At 50.0% G+C, this 15,903-nt stretch overlaps 1 long non-coding RNA gene across 3 annotated transcripts in view; it reads left to right on the top strand.

Annotated features, from left to right (window-relative positions):
- The window catches only part of LOC140655651 (uncharacterized), a 50,970-nt gene that overhangs the window by 31,348 nt on the left and 3,719 nt on the right, over positions 1-15,903 (top strand). For all 3 annotated transcript variants that reach the window (XR_012043819.1, XR_012043818.1, XR_012043820.1), the window contains exons 3-4: positions 151-290; positions 12,897-13,038. This is a non-coding gene — a long non-coding RNA (uncharacterized lncRNA). The remainder of the gene's footprint in view (positions 1-150; positions 291-12,896; positions 13,039-15,903) is intronic.

The raw sequence follows: 15,903 nt of genomic DNA, 5'->3' as shown, positions 1-15,903 counted from the left end.
CAGGTCTGAGTACAAAATCCACTGGTGACTGCTAACAAAAGCCTAAGAGGCATTTGCAGAAAGCCTGAGCACAACCAGGCTCTGTGGCAGGAGCGTTTGGTGGGTAATGGTTGGGTTACACTGAATAACAATCTCTTTTCCATCTGGCAGGGAAATATCACTTGAAGGAAAAGAAAGAGGCAGGACCAAAACTGTTAATATCTCCAGAGTTCGTTGCTGCCACAGGGGTCCACAGGCAGAGAGAACAGGAGCATCTCTCATCACGGTTTGAAACCCTGAGGATACGGAAGGTGAGTTGGAGCAAATGGGATTTCCCTGATTTGGCAGGTTTGATGCCAGGATGGGGAGAGGGCGAACGTACCCCTGATGCACAGGGGGACATGAGGCCACTTTTGCAACACACGCCGCGAGATGACAGCTGCAGCACAAGCCCGTGCAAACGGGAACTCTGGAAGTCACTTTGTCCCCCAAGTTACTCTGCTCCTGTATGGGAGGCTGCGGATGTAGGTGGAGTATATTTTATGAGTTTTGCAGGACAAGAGAAACCGTATGAGGAATTAGGCCCTTGTACTAAGCACTGCAAATATGGAAAGTAAAGGACAATATCTTTCTCCAGCTACTTATGATCTGTACAAAGAAAGGGTGAGATTTCAACAAGAAACTGGAAACACGGGTATATTCAGTGAGTTTTCACAGGTGACACACACACCAGAGTGTTTTCTTTGCTCAGACTATTTACTGATGTGAAAAACAAAATCCTGCTTGTAAAAATCAGACACACAGTGTTTGGAAAAGTGTTTTCTAAGAATTAAATCTGGTTAAAGTCCTGAGCCAGTCTTTGCAGAGACTACTGCATTGGATGCAGGAGGACAGATTTAGTTTTGGGATGGGTCTGTGGGATTACAATGAGCCCTCTGTTTCTCAAGTGATGAATTATTTCAAGGAACAACCTGGGCTCAGCCCCTGTGTCATGGTGGCAGGGTGAGAGAGGAACACTTTTAAATGTTAATTAGTAGGGAAGAGCTGTCTTGCACACTAACCACAAAGATCTCAGGCGATGGCAGGAGGCAAAGGAGAGCAATAGAGCATTTCATTTGTAATGCATGTGTTTATTTCACCTTGGAGATCTGCTCATTGATGGATTTGGCATGCAGATAATGCACCTGCATTGCTGTAGGGTTCCTGACTGCAAGGTGCTTAAGCACAAAAGGAAGCCCCTAGGAAACCTCCTGGCAGGGGGCAGGAAGCGTGGCACTTGGCAGGGATTATGGGAAGACGTAGCAGGAAAGAGTTGTACCTGCAAGCAGGTGAGAAACAGCAGAGGCTGGTGATGCACAGTCCCCAGCTGGGCAAGGGGAGGGTGAAACGGCAGAGGGAGGATGAAGCAATCCTACACAAGTAAGACAAAATGGATGAGCTGGGTGATGGGGACAGTTCATACTCCTTTCTGTTGCTTCCTTTTTCATGTTGAGGTCTCCTAAGCAAATCCCACTCACGCACCATTGCCATCAAGCTGGGAGCAGTTTCCAGTCCTCCAGCTTTGCTTTCCATCGCCCGCATCCTTTTCATGAAGCGGACGGAGGTGCCATGGCTCTACCATGTGCAGTTTTCGAAATGTGGCCAAACTGGGGGCACGGTTCTCCTCTGCCCTGCCCTGCTGTCGTACTTTCACCAAGGAGAAGTGGGTGGCGAGCGCTGCCGAATCGGAGCAGTTACGGCTTTTGAGCTACACGTGGTTTTGCTGCAGTGGTGACGGTATGTGCCAAACGCCACACCGATGGCCATCTGCTCAGAGCAGACCTCCATCCTTCCGCTCTGCTTTGGTTTCCTCCACTGGGGTCAAACTCACGCTGCCACGAGGGTCACCTCTGTCCCAGGCTGTCCCACTCTCCCGTGAAGAACTACGGTGGGGTAATGCCATCCTCCACCCTGAGCCAGAGGGCACATCTCAGCCCTTTCTTGGGTTGCCACAAAAACCACCTACAGGCCCTCCTAAACTGGTGTAAATCAGGAACGACTTCACTGACGTTAGAAGGGCCAAATACCATGTCAGGTGAGAACGAAGCCAAACGTTCGTGCCTGAATCCTTCCCTCTAATTAAACTTCAATTAAAAAAAAAATTGAAAAGGGCAGAGGAACCGGCTGATAAGGTATGCTGGGCTGGTGCAACCAGCGGCTGCGTCTCGCCTCAGGGGCAGTTGACTTCAGTGGCTGTATTTTGCTCAGTTGCACAGAGTTTTTAAAGTGCTTTTTGATCCCAGGATGAAAAGTGCTGTATAAACGTAACATTCCCTCGTACAGCTGTCTGTCTGTCAATCCCCAGAGCACGGTCTGCAGCTTGCTTATTTTCTGCGGTTAAGGGGAACCGCAGTTACAGCACTCCTGCATGTTTAACACTATTTCAAAGTCCCTCTTGACTTCCCTTTTCATCCTTCTTCGGGGCTATGTTTAGACTCCGATTTCCAATCTCCTGGACTGAAATTGTTATTAAAATGCAGCACTGGTAATGCTCCATGCATCCCAGCCATAACAAACCACTGCAGGCAAGCACAGCACTGGGGAGAGGGGTGGGCTCTGAGTGACCACGTAGTGTTTAGGCTTTAAAACCAGCCAGGTTTGCTTTGTTTACATAGATCTAAAGACTATTCCCATCTACTATACACAAATATGGCAATAGGGAAAGGGGGGGAGAAAGGAGGGATAAGAGTGTAATCTGCAGAACCAAATGTAAGGGCTATAATTAATCAGGTAATTGCAGTATTTGCATGGAGTGTCTGTAAATATTACCTCTATTTCTAAGTATAGTACTTTGGACCACGTATCTTATCATGAAACAAACTGCCAAATGGAAAACACATCCACTTGACTGGAATATAATGAATATTAGGTCAGCCAAAATGCAAACTGACTAAATTAATTTGTAGTTGTGTACCAACTGATGTTGGTGCGATAATTTAATGAAACCCTTCAAATAAATATCCGCTGGGGGAACAATGCCGAAGAGCAAACGGAGTGTGCACTGAAGGATTACGAGGGTTTTGTGTGATTACAGAAGGAGGTCCCAGACAGCAAACAGAAACGGAGGGTGATCTTGCAGAACGCAGGGGAGGATGCAAGGGCTGAGCAGGGGACCCCAGCAGTGCTTTGCAAAGAAAGAGCCTTGTTCTGTGGACCTCAGCGTTGCCCCTGAAGGACCTCAGCTGGGACACCCACGGCTGGACTCAGCCCTCCAGAGCGAGCGTGACGCAGGCGGAGGCTCTGTGGGTGGCCCTCGGCTCGTGCGGGGCTCGGGCTGCCCCCAACGCTGCGTCGTGCCGCTCTCCGGGAAAGCCGTTGGCTGATGTGACGGTGATTTGGAGCGGTTTGAGAAATGCTGTCTCAGTCCCATGAGAAATACAAGGCAAAATGAACAGGTTTGAATCCTGCTTTAAATGCTTTGGTTCCTTAGTCAGATGATTTGGGGTTTCTGAAAACTGAAACACTCTCTATTTCTGCCTTTTTCATATCTCTCTCTTTCCTTTTTTGTTTGGGCAAGGTCAAAATAATCATTGAAATAGTTCATTTGAGGAGCCACAATATGTTGATCCCAATGAGAATCTGGGGGCAGAATGAGCCCTTTTTGAAGGGGGAGTGCCTGACCTCCGGTGTGCGAGGGATGCTGCCCATCGCTCCAGCACACACTGGAGCGGATGGTATTTCCACGGAAAAGCACAGCTGAGACATAGGGTGCTCAGACAAGACCCTGAGCAGTACAGCGGGGCTCGGGGGCCACCCTCTCGCAGCAGCCCTACAGCCCTGCCGTGCAGAGCACAGGCCACGCAGGGCTCCTGCTGGGAAGCCTCCCAGAGCACTTGTAGTCACTGGGGGTCCCACGCCACGCCGGTGGCAGCGCAGGAGCTCTGCAGACTGAAGCCTCTCAGCAGTGGGGATGAGCAACCGGTGGGAAACGCTCGTCCTGATGGTGCCATTCCCCCTGAGCACCCCGCTGGCAGGTGGGGCACCCTGGGTGTCCCACATGCTGCTGGGGTCCCAGCCCAGCAATGCAGCACGCTTACCCTGCAAGAATCAGAGCCCGGGGCTGCGAACCGGCCTGCCTCTGAGCTGCCAAGTCTTCCAATGCAAACCTGACTCCTGCAGTGCCATGGACAGTCCAACAGCAGCTACAAGGCAGAAGCTGCCTCCTCTCAGGGGAGGCTGTTTTCCACACTCCCCACAGGGAATCCACTTTGCTCTAAGTCCTGAAACTCAGTTTCAATTTGGATGGCACAAAGAAAGAAACAAGTGAGCTAAAGCATGAGAAATGGCTAAGGAACAAATTTGTGCTATTCTAGTAGTTGGTGAGTGGAAAGTTCCCCCTAAGAGCTAAACACACATCTTTTCTCCAGCTCAGCACAAGTGTTTCGCAGTGGTTGGAGCTGCTGCCCCACGGTCACAGCGGCGAGAGGGGAATCCCTCCGACCTGAAAAATTCTGGTGCCGTGTTCCCCAGGGAGCACAGTAGCTAACTTAGTGATGTTGACATAACAGATGCCCTTGAAGTGGGATTATAGGACACACGCTGAATTTATCGGGGGGCGTCTATTAATTTGCCCACATGACGTGTCATACGACTGTCTGCTAAGTTTACATCAGCTATTCACAGTAATATCAGGTGCACTTTATCAGATTCAGTATTAGTCACCGCGGAGTGAAACAGCAGAGGACCAACCGTTAAGGGCTAATAAATTAACAGTTACAATGATAATGGGTAGCAGTAAATGAGAGTCGTGTTTGGGGTGTTCGATGTCAGCCCAAATCTGGGCAGAGCAGAGTCAGACAAACAAGCTGTGGAAAGCTCAGGCAGGGTCACACCAGCACAGACCGAGCAGGAGCTGCTCGGGGGTTGCAGTCGGCCACACTGATGAACCAGCACATGTCCCACCGGGAGAGCCTGGAGCAGAGGCTACAGAGGGCCCTTCCGCCCTCCGAGGAGGCTCCAAGTTACCTCTTCTCCTCTGGGATGCAGAGGGTGTTTGTGCAGACTGATGCTGGAGGGGTTGTGCAGGGTCCCTCCTGCAGCTCCAGGACTCATTGCTAAAGCAGCCAACGGGTAGGAGAGCAGATGGCTGCAGGCAGAAGCGGGGAGACGGGCTGGAGGTTGAGGAGCAAACAGGCTGGATCCAGGTGTGGGGGGCCTGGCGGGATGGGCTGCAGCAGGGGAGAAGGGGCGTGGGGGAAAGCAAACGCAGGGACAGGCATAGCTGTGAGGCTGCACTAAACGCGCCTTCTGCCACAAACCAGAGGACCCAATATTAACTTTCAAACTCATTATGATGAGAAATACCCTCCCATATCACCATGGGGCGAGATAAACAGCACAGGCTAAAGAAAAGATTAAGTGCATAAGGATAGAGAGAGAAGGAACTGGGGGGGCTTTCTCAGCACTTACCCCACGCGACGTAGGTGTTACTGTCCCCACACAACCCAAGGCACCACCATCTCCCGGTGCTGCTGCATTTTGGCTGAGGGCTGTGGATATCCTTGACAGCTCCAGCCTCGACATTTACCCCATTTGGCACGCAGGATTTGTTGGGCAAGTGCTGTAGCTGCGTTCCCAAGGTGGCCCTGGCTGTGGGCCGTGGGCTCTCCCTTCCCCCAGGTGATCCAGATGCTGCCCAGTGAGGTCCTGGGGAGCTTCTCTCCTGCCAGCCGGCTCTGCTGGCTCTGGCATTAGCACTGCCATAACTTGAAGAGCAGGAGGAGGAAGGAAGCTCTCCTCGCCTTGCTGCTCAGCTGTGGGGGCAGGGAGGGGAGGATGCTGTGGAAGGGCTCTCCAAAAAGTGCCTCGGAGGCAGAGAGAACCACCTGTGTGCAGAAACCTGTCTGTGCCAGTCCGGGCAGAGCCTCCCATGACATCAGCTCGCAACCGGCTTCACAACAACACGCCAGAGGAGACCCTGCCGTGCGCCGCGGAGGGAACCCGCTCCCGGCCGCGGAGGAGGCACGCTGCAAACCGGAGACAGCCTGGCCCTGGTGAAGCTGGAGGGACTCTCTGCTCTGTCCCCAGAGCCTCTAGGACTTTGCCTGCCACCCAAATCCCTGCCAGGAGCACAGGGGATGCTCCTGCGTGCATAGAGGTGGGCTTCATCTTAAGCAGTACCAGCCTAATATAGGCTCAAAGCATCCTGGGACTGCACTTTTGATAATTGGGCGTTTTATATTGGTTTAACCACTCCCGCACCCCCCCAGTGAAACAGCCCCTCTGACTCGCACCTGATTTACGCAGCGGCAACCAAGGCCAGGCCTGGCCCCCACCCTGGCAAGCAGGATAGCCCCAAGTCTGTTGTGCTGATGGTGATGTAGGGGAGCCCCAAAGAGCCTCAGGAGCATTGCTGGGGGTTCACGGCTGTGATGTTCCCTGGGCTCACTCAGGCAGAAGCAATGCCAGGAAAGCTGTTTTCACGCTCTTGCTTCTCCAGGCCCTCCCAGCTTTGCACTTAAACCGGTCATCAGGTTGACTATAAAATGGCATCAAATTAACCTGGCTGTGAGCACCTGTTTGTAAATGTGACCGCTCTGACTCTGCTTCGGGGTTGTTTCCAAAATGCACCCGGGAGAATTCAGACTCCCACCCCATAGTCCCTGTCAGGCAGGAGGCTTTGCTGGGAGCGGTCAGCCCGCACGGGCCCCGGCTCCCTGCCAGGGAACGAGCCCTGCCTGACTGCGGGCAAGGGCCTACAAGCCCACAGGAGCCCGGGACAGGTGTTTTTGCTGCTCTCGCTTGTGGAGGCATTGCAAAGTGTGGGAGGGTGCCGGAGACTCTGTAATTATAGCCTGTGAATTTAAATCCCACAGTTTGCAGGAGTTCTGGGATATTTCATGCAGCGTAAGCTCAGCAACACCTTCGTGACAACATGAAGACTCATAAGTTTTTGCCTCGCTGTAGCAAGGTGCAAGCTTTCACTCATTAACCCTTGCACGACCAGTGACTCTACTTCGCCTTCTGTAAATGACGGGAAAAAGGACAGAAAAGAAAGAGGAAAAGGTGAAGGAAAACATCCAGAGATGTTTTTAGTAACTGCAGAGCTCAGGGGAGGCCTTGGCTGTTCCTGGTTGCCTGCTTCGGTTTGTTTCTGCCTCTGAGCATAGCGCAGTAAATAAGGTGAGAGGTTCACATATTCACTTTGAATTTTCTTCACCTGAATTAATCCCTGCTGTTTATACAGAGACACAGTTCCTATCACTCTGCATTAACCCCCCCCCCCATTCTCATCTCCTTTTTTCAAAGCATTCCCTTCAGTTTAGGAGGGCTCATATCGGGCTCCCAAATTCAGGGACATCATCTGGAAAGGGGATCCTTCACTCTCTGCATCTCGGTTTGCCTCCCGCAGGGGAGAGCAGCAGGGCTCTGCGGGTTGCTTGCTAATATGTGTAAAGCGCTTGGAGAGGTTAATGATTTTCAAGCAACGAGTATGTTATGCACATTGTTTCAGCATTCCCTATTATCTCAGCAGATTTCTTTAATAAATATATCTGTATCCTCTACTTCAGACGCAACACTCTGCCCTGTTTGTCACCTGCAGCCTCAGCAATGCTTTCGTTCACCTTCCTGCCGCGGTGCTTTCACCTGCTCTCCTTATTTATGCAGACTTTCCCCCTGACTAACATGCATGCCTTCACACCCCAGGTTTGTACATGCAAATTGGGGATGAGGTGTGTGGGGAGCAGCTGCGTGCAGTGCAAGCACCCTGGGCAGGTTTCCCGCACCTCCTTGGCACCCTGCGCTCAGCCGGGAGCTCTGGGGCCAAAGGCACCATCTCGCCGCCCCACCAAACCCCTCGGTGATGCTAATCGCCACCAATGTTCCTGTGCTGTTTAGAGTGTATTTAGCTTTGAAGAAAAATATAAAAGCCATTTCCATCTGTTGCTTTGTGCAGCATAAGGGAAGGAGATTGTTGGTCACTGCTCTAGGAGGGCAGCTCGCCCTGTGGCTATTGCCAAGCTCCCTGACAGTCTCCGGCAGTCTCTCAGCTTGGCACCTGCGCAGCCTTCTCCCAGGAGCTATGGGAGCTTTTCTGAAGTTAATTCCCACAGACTTGTGACAACGGTACTGAATTATACCTTTAACTACCTGAGTTTTCCTTGCTGAGCCTGAAGTATGCGGAGGCTCGGCCTGCCCTGAGTTTGAAAGTCCATCATTCACCCTCTTATCATAACTCATGGAGCCAACGGGCTGTTTCCTCTGGAATAATAAATATACCTTGAAACAGAGGTTAAAAGAGGGCCAGAGAGTGCTGGGAGCACCAGGGCAGGCAGTGACATGTTCGTGTTGCTCCTTCTCCTCTCTGTGTATCAGCGGCAGCTCTTCCTGCTCGAGTGCTGCCCCAGGCCTTGGATGGGGACGTGGGGAAGGACATTTTGGGCCCCTTCTGGGTGAGGGGAGCACGAGGCGACAGCAGGGCAGGAGCCACGGTGAGAAGGTCTTCCCTGACCTGGTAAGGAAACCAAAGAGATGGGTTGCAGCTAAGTAATGTCATTGCACAAAGCTTTGCCTTAAGCATTTTGCTCTCCCTGTCCTAAACAGGTGGGGGTGACCAGCAGATGCAAAGTCTAACTGTGGAGGGAATCTTCCCCATTTCCAAAACTGCTTGTAAATTGGGTTTTTACATTCTTAAGTACCATTGGAAAATGACTGTGAATAAGATACCTAAGTGACAGGTGATAACTCACATGAAGTACTGGAGCCTCAGCTTTTCACACAGCTGTGGGTTTTCTAAAACTTGGAGAAATTTAGCGTCTTCACATCTCTGCTGCCCTGTCAAAAGTGACTAGGAAGTTCAAAAATGACTGTGGGGGGAGACGGGTGCTGGTAGACAGACAGACAGACTTTCTGTGCATGACCACAGAAAGCAGTAACAGACTGCAACAGGCAGGTGAAACTATTGGGTGAGCGATGGTGAATTCTGCCTTTGTGTGTACACATCCTTCCGTGCGGCTTTTTAATATACCAAATAGATGCAAAAATATATCTGAGCTTGAACTTCCCCGCGATCCAGGCATGAGCACTTCAGAACGGTTAGTCATAAGAAATAGCAGGAAAGTTGGGCGATGTTGGGAGTTTTTTTAGTGTAGTATGATTGTACCCAGGACTTCAGCAAGGTCATGTCATAGATAAGTAGATATTTTTCCCCGTCATGGCTGGCTTTGGCTTTCATTGTACTTGTGAGAGCAGAACAGCAGGTCTGAGCCTCCTGCCCGGGTGTAACTCCCTTGACACGAGTTGTGAGACTCGCACGAGCGAGAGCAGTTCGACCTCTGGCTTTGAAGTATCCTTGTCCCAACAGATTTATCACTGGGGCCACACGAAGGCCTTGAAAGAAAGGAAGCAGTTCTGTTTTGCAGCCCTTTCTTCCCACAAGTTTGTTTGCAGTTGTCCTTTTATTATTATTTTAGCTCCAGTGATTACACATGTGGGGCCCTTTGTGCTTTGAGGTCTTTTTGCTTTGTCAGAATCTCAAGGCTGTTAATGAAAAGGTTACTTAAAAATAAAAATCACTTGTGAAGTGGGTTTAGCTCGTTGTGGACCTGGTAGCAGATTTTAGGTGGTGAGTCGTAATTAGTCATTGCATAAGGACTGGTGAGTGGGAGGCAAAGGGTTAAGAGCAAACTCTGGAGAAAGGAAAGATATGTATCATTAAATAAAAATGTGACCACCCATGATTACAAGTGTTGTAGTCCTCCTTTTAACAAGCACACACCGTACTTTCATTAACCCAGGCCTGCCTGAATAGCAGCTTGTCTGGCCGAGCGGGCAGTGATTTTGTAAAAGCTGTCCCTAATGACAAAGACAGGCCACCTACCCTGAACTTTTCTCTATGACTTTATTCTTCAGCAGTGCTCAAGTGTAAATAAACTTGTTTACTCCCATCAGGATGGTAATGATAATGAAGCCTTATTTGTTTCACCACAATGACAAAGTAATTTGTGTGTAGCCCAAGCGGAGAAAGGCAGGGGGAGGGGGGGGCAAGAGTGCAGTTCTGCTTTATGGTTTCTCCATAGGCAAAGTTGCTGCAGTCAGTGTTTTCCTTTGCTCTTCATTGCATGTGATGGGTCAGCGAGGGAGAACTTCGCATCCCGAAGCTCTGCCGAAGAGCACGGGCTGGAAAGGGAACGGCAAAGAAAAGAGTGTAATAATAAGCCGGGAGTGAAGTGAGGAGTCAGACAAGCCTATCTGGGAGGGAGAGTGACTAAGTGAGAGGGAAGGGGAGTTATCTGGTCAGACTTGTGAGTCACTATAGAAAATGTACAGAGCAGCACAACCTGATGTTTGGTTAGGTTTTTTCCATTCGCTGGTATCTCTGAAACATTAATGAATCACAGCAACAGCAGCGAGAGGATGTACAGAAGGGGGAAGGGGAACCTGGAACAGGACGGGCAGAGGGTGCAGCCCGGCGTGCGCTCCAGAGGAGAGGGCCAAGGGCAGCAAGGGGAGAGGCTGGAAGGGGACGGGGCATCTCCAGGGACGAGGAGGATGAAGTGAGGGTGTACTCCTGGGTGGCTCAAGCTGACCGAAGACTGCTATGACAGAAAGGGCCCCTCCTGGCTGCACTCACCCTGCTTGTCTCCCATTGCCTCTCCCTTGCCCGGGGTTTGGGCAGCCTTGCAGGTGAGGACCTGACCGAGATGGAAATCAATCCCTTCATTTTTTAGTATGGTTAGTTTTCAGCTAATCATACCGAACTGGAAAAAGCGTGTATGGAAAAAAAATTTCGTTTAAATGTTAAAACAAACAGTTTAAAACTGGCTTTTGTAATTATTGCTGGAACTAAGAGCAGAGATGGAGCAATGTGGTCCCAGCTCACTGTACACATAACAGGGCTGGCAGTGCAGATTTAGCTTGTGTTTATTATTTGTAACTTCCTGAAAAAACACGATTAATTAAAAAGAAAAGAAAAACATAATTTAAAAAAAACCACCACCACCACCACCGCCAGCCCTCCCCCCCAAAAAAAAACCAACACAGAATTGAAGAAGGGAAGGAAAAAGCCAGCCCAGACAAAATACCCATTGCCAGGCTCCTCAGGAAACCTCGTCAGCAGCTGCAGACTCCTCTTCCAGAGTTGGGGACACCAATGCATCTAGAAGCTGGGGAGGATTTTGCAGGGGACCCACCCTATGGGGTCTCCCACACAGGGGAGCAGACAGAGGAGTGAGGGACGGGGAAACTGGAGCCCAATCTATAGATGCAGCAGTACCCAGAGCTGTGCAGTGATTCCCAAGTGCAGATGGGTTTAGCAGGAGTTTAGGTGGGGCTGGAGAGCAGCAGATATCTGAAAGGTGCTGAGACACTTGGTAGGGAATCGAAACGTAAAATCCCTTAGGCCGTAGCATGTTACATTCCTGAATTACAGACAAGTATGAGGTATTACTCCACCACAGCATCGGGGTGCAATCTGCTCCAAGCCATACCAGAGAGATCTGCATTCACAACACTGAAGTCAGGAGCAGAAACTGGCCTCCTAATTGCAAGTGGATTAAGCGGATATACACCCCTGAAGTGGCTGGATGTTTTAATAGCAGTACATAGTGTCTTCTGACAGCTTTTGGGGGGTGACCCTCACAGCCAAGGCAGCAGTGGATCCCCAGTTCCCCCTGCTGTGCAGAGTGCTGTGAGCTCTCACCCGCTCTGTCCTGCTGGCTGCTGTCTAGATACGCACCAGAGCACATGAACCGTGCAGTGCCATTTCTTCTTATGAATTCCCTCCATTTTGCCCCTGTAAATCAGGCTATTGAGCTTTCCAGAATGTATTCCCCGTCTGACTGCAGTCGCAGAAGTTTCGCTCAGACTTGCTGTCAGTGTCGAGGTGACTTTCTGCAGCACGGACATGCTGGCAGAAGAGCTCTCCGGGAGGCCATCGTTACAAGAAGACCTCACTCCCTTATTCTGGCTTCCACCAAGCACAGTGAACACTCATAGCTGTGACTCCAGGGCAAAACAAAAACAGTTAATCTGAGGTAATAACACTTTGCTCCTCTGTAGCACCTTCTTCAAGGACCTCAAAGTGCTTTTCAAACATTAATGAATTAAAGCTTTGCAGCCCTCCTGATGGAAATGAAAAGGAAGGCGAAACACAGCACAGCAATGCTACACAAGCTCAAAAACTCTCCAAATTGTTTCCATGGGGACTGAAGCGCAGCCCTCTCCGCTAACAGCAGCGGGGATCAGCCCACCCCTCCGAAATGCCAAGGGAGCGGGAGCACAGCACTTGCCTGGTGGGAGATGGAAACCGGGGAGAGTGTGAGGAAGTCTGGCTGGGAAAAGACCTTTCTGCTGAGGAATGTATTTGTATAACTCTCTCCTTCTGGTCAAAGATGTCTAAAAAGCAAATCGCTGAATCCTCCTGAGGAAGCACCTGATCTGACTCCTCTGAGAAATGACGGTTTGCATGAAGCTTCTTAATTTGTAAGAACAAGAAAGTCCAGGCATGGCTGAGGAGCTGGGAACGCACCTTAGCTTTAAAACCTTCCTTGTGCTGTGTAACACACAGCTCTGCCCTAGCACCAAGCCACCCAGCATCCCTAATGACCTTGTTTTCTCAACTCATCCGAGACAGCACAACACAACACCCTTCCCCACACCACCTCCGCTCTCACTCAGAAATAACAAGTGTCACCTGCGAAACCTCTGGCACCACCTCACACGCTTCTTCAAGGACTTTCACCCCACGCCTGTCTCGTTTTGACATTATCTAGCGAGGAAAACCTGACAGGAACCCTAACAGAGGGAAATACAGGAACCAAATTCCCTGCACAAGCCACCTTTACTGCATGACTAAGGATGCAGATGCCCTCAGGCTGTAGGAGCAACTGCATCTACACCCAAAAATCACAATATCTTTCTGCCTCTTCTCTTTCCAGCGGTCTGTCCAGAGCCAAATGCTCTGCTTGCCCTCACGTCCACTGCAAACAGGGCTGAGTTTCTGGGTTTCCAGTTCTGCACCCTTCGACCGCAACACTGCAGCCTTTACCTGCAAAGCTGAGGCTCGTCTCCGGGGAAGAGGTATGTTGAGAGCCCTGGTGTTATAAAAGATCCCAGAGCAGAAATCAGGCAGTCATAATTTTGGTTCTTAACGTAACTGTGCTCCAGTGTTGCTTCAGAGGCGCTGACAAAGGTGAGGTAAGGATCAGGTGACTTTTCTCTCTGTAACAGACTTAATATGGGAGAAAATGGTTCCAGGGCAAAAACTAAAATTTGGACTGGGACTATGAAACCTGAAAAGACAAAATAATTGCTCCTCAGTATTAATTCCTCTGAACGACAAGAATTCATCACTCTGATATGTCTAAATGTTAGTTCCTAATTCAGATTTGTTTCCTCCAGCAAATTGGAATAATAATTAAAATGGTAGATCCAGCCTGCTTCATAGGCTTTCCAGTACCAAACCAGAGCTAAATCTGATGAGCACCAATAAGTAAATGAAAAGGCCAGATAGATTATTAGAAATTAGTGTAACACACATAATAAACACTGAGATCAATAAAAATAGCACAGTACAATTTAATAGTGGGGGTCTATTATAAATTATTGAGTTATTTGTATTCTGGAATTGATTGCCACAATAACTGTCTTGCAGATGTTCCTGTTGTTAACTCTCAAGGCCTTGAGCGGGACAAATGGCTCAGATTACCATTTACAAAAATTACTCCTTTCAAGGCTTTTTAAGCTTGTGATTAAATATTGTCCTAAATGAGGATCCAAGGTTAACAGTCAGTATTGCTGGAATGGCAAATTAGACTCGCCTCCCTTAGCTGACTGTCGAAATAGGTAAGGGCACGGGAGGAGGAACATTAAGATTTCTCCTGTACATCTAATTGCTTGAACTTTATGCAAGTCTAAGATAAAACTGGGGTAGATCCAAGACAGTCCATCCCACCACTGCTTTTTAGAAAGCTGACAATAATTGCGTGGCTTGGAAAATGCATTTCTTTGTGCATGAAGAAACTTAAAACATGTCTTCTGTGTAAAAACAGCCAATGCGTTCCCAGCCAGAACGATACAAAGGGCTGAATGGGGTGCGGCGACTTTGGGGGAGAAGATGTTGCATCAACACGTGGGCTGAAAATATCCATTCTGAAGGTTTAACCCAAGCTACTAAGGCTAAGAGGAGACGAGAGACCAGCCTGGCCCCTGCAAGCTGCCCTTACTGGGCTCTCCTTGCCCTGTGCCACCACTCCAGGTGAGGCAGGACCACCAATGCGGGAGGTACCACCCTCTCCCAAGAGCACGAGGGCTTTTAATCTTAAATAACAATTACAGTCGATTCTAAGCCATGGCCAAAAGACTGTGGGGACACAGGAAAGCAAGATGATAAGGCTAATGTCAGAGGTGATGTATCTGTGTGAGCATATCTACCACTTCTCCCCACGTTCGCCTGCACAGACGCCTGGCTGACAGACGAGGAGAAGAATGCTGTTGCTGAGGCTTCTCTGAATATTTTGGGCCTGATTAAATTCTGAGTGCAAACGCTCTCAGCAGTTTCCTTGCAAACAACCTGCTGTTAAAAAATGTGATCAACAGCCTCTCAGGTGTGTTTTCCAGAACCTAAAATAGCCCAGCTGCGGTGCTGCCCTTCACAAAATCCTAAACAGGGCAGCCAAAACACGGGTGGGAGGACAGGAGGAGGTTAGAGGCCAAAAAAGTGTAGACGGCTGAAAAGGGGTGAGAGGCTGAAAAGGGGCGAGAGGATGAAAAAGGGCTGAAATAGGGGTGGCAGGCCGAAAACAGGGTTGCAGGCAGAAAAAAAAAGGTGGCAGACTGAAAACAGGATTGTGGGCCAAGAAGGGGAGGGAGGCCAAAAAGGATACGGGGTTCAAAAAGGGGTGGGAGGCCCAAAAGGGGTGGGAGGCTGGAAGAGGGGTGGCCAGCCAAAAATGGGGGTGGCAGGCCAAAAAGGAGGTGGGGGAGGCCAAAAAGCGGGTGTAGGAGTTTAGGAGGGGTTGGGAGGCAAAAAAGGGGTTGGAAGTGGTGGTGGGTGGGAGGCCAAATAGTGGAGTGGGAGGCCAGAAAAGGAGGGCGGGAGGCCAGGAGGCTGAAAAGGGTGAGGGGCAAAGAAGTAGTCTGAGACCTGGAGGCAGTGGGGGGCTGCAAAAGATTTGGAGGCCAGGAGGGGTTGGGGTCCCAAAGAGGGTGAACGGGAGGCGCAAAAAGCGGGGCAGGATGGGAGCAGGTGGGAGGCCAAAATGAGTGGGAGACCAGTAGAGGGTGGGAGGTTGAAGAAGAGTGGGAGGCCAGGAAGGCATGGGAGTGGGCAGAGGTGTCCTCCGAGAAGGCTCGGAGTGCTGTATTTTCCCGATGTCTCCTGTGTTGCGGCAAGGAATGTCTGTCATCCGTGCTAAAACTGGGCGATATAAATTGGAAAAAAGAAAAAACCCAGATCATGTCAGAATGAATCTCAACGCCCACCTCCAGCATCTGAAACCAATGAAAGAGAACATCGTATTAAATCAGGACCCAGCAATAACCACGTGGCAGCTCAGCCCCAGTCACAGCAAGCAAAAACAGAGAGGGGCTCGGTGGGAGAGGTACCTCTGATGGCATTTATGGGCCTCTCAGCAATCGGGAAGAAAAATCTCCCAGTAAAAAGCTAAATGAAACCCTCTAGCAACCCCCTGCAATAACCACATGAAAGCCTAATTCCTGTGTGGTGGCCTTTTGTCAGGGACCCAACAGTGGAGCGTGAAATGTCGCACGCTGCAGAGAAGCAGCCCAGGTTGCGCCCTCCCTCCTCCCTAGGCTGCTCCTGGAGAAAACAGGGTATTTAAGCAGATGTAACAAAGCTGTTTATATCCTAAAGTGTTCTTTTACGCTTGGGAACTGAGACTGTAGCCTCAGCATCAAAGATAACTTCATAATAGCCTTTTAGTG

Source organism: Ciconia boyciana, chromosome 8 (assembly GCF_034638445.1).
Source record: "Ciconia boyciana chromosome 8, ASM3463844v1, whole genome shotgun sequence".
Classification (NCBI taxonomy): Eukaryota; Metazoa; Chordata; class Aves; order Ciconiiformes; family Ciconiidae; genus Ciconia; species Ciconia boyciana.
The sequence above is the reverse complement of the archived record's forward strand: the minus strand, read 5'-3'. Positions and strand labels throughout refer to the sequence as shown.